The following is a 951-nucleotide window of genomic DNA, read 5'->3' on the forward strand; positions in this document are numbered from 1 at the left end:
ACCCGTTCCGACACAATCCGCATTTTAGTTCTCGCTCGACAATCGGAGGGAGCATGGCCTCCTACAAAACACGAAAAGCAAGGTACAGCCGGTAAAAGGCTTGTCTATAACACAGCTTTCGTAGTCTCAGCCCTCTCTAGCCCCGCCGGAGCGAGATTTGAATAAAACTACTCCGGAATTCTGAAGTCTTAGCCCTTCGCTTTTGCCTCCGACATGTTTGGAACGAGTATGTTTCGGCAGTTTTCGGATGTAGCTGGTTGAAGGTGAAATAAATAAATAAAATCACTGTTATAGACAAGCGTTTTACCGGCTGTACCTTACTCAAAATTATACACTTTCTCCGCCATGTGCTTATCCCCGCAGAGGTCTCAAGAAAGCCAACGTACTCAGCCTTTTTCAGGCACTTATCATTAGACACATAAAATACGGCACTTCCTACCTCGCGCAATAAACAGAGAACGCAATAAATCTGTCATAATTAACTCAGCAAGCTTTCAAACAAGCGCTATGCCTTCCATCCGTGACTTGTATACGTCTATACTATTGCAGAAGGGGATACATACCAACTGGGATGAATTACAAACGGGGCTTCGTGTTAGTAATACTGAAGGACTAACACTCAGGGCTACTGGCGACAACATCCTGAAATGGCTGGGATATGATTTGCCAGAGATTCGGGCATCCCGCCAACGTATTCCTATCATCCTCCTATCGCATATGACTATTGCCCCCTCCTAAAAACATGCACCCACCAAGAATTCGGGGCGTCGCCTGTCCCGCATTCCTGCTCTTCCGAAGTTCTTACACTCCAAAACCCAAGGCCTCCGCTATAGTCGCAACCCCATATCCGAACAGGCAGGCGTGTGCCGCCGCGATATCCTATCACCGGGGGAATGAACTCGCTTCCGCCATTAACTACCGGCATTGCCGCCATAGCCGAGGACACTGCCA

The sequence above is a fragment of the Haemaphysalis longicornis genome, unplaced genomic scaffold (genome assembly GCF_048455015.1).
Source record: "Haemaphysalis longicornis isolate Haplotype H1 unplaced genomic scaffold, Haemaphysalis longicornis Haplotype H1 scaffold_10, whole genome shotgun sequence".
Taxonomy (NCBI): Eukaryota; Metazoa; Arthropoda; class Arachnida; order Ixodida; family Ixodidae; genus Haemaphysalis; species Haemaphysalis longicornis.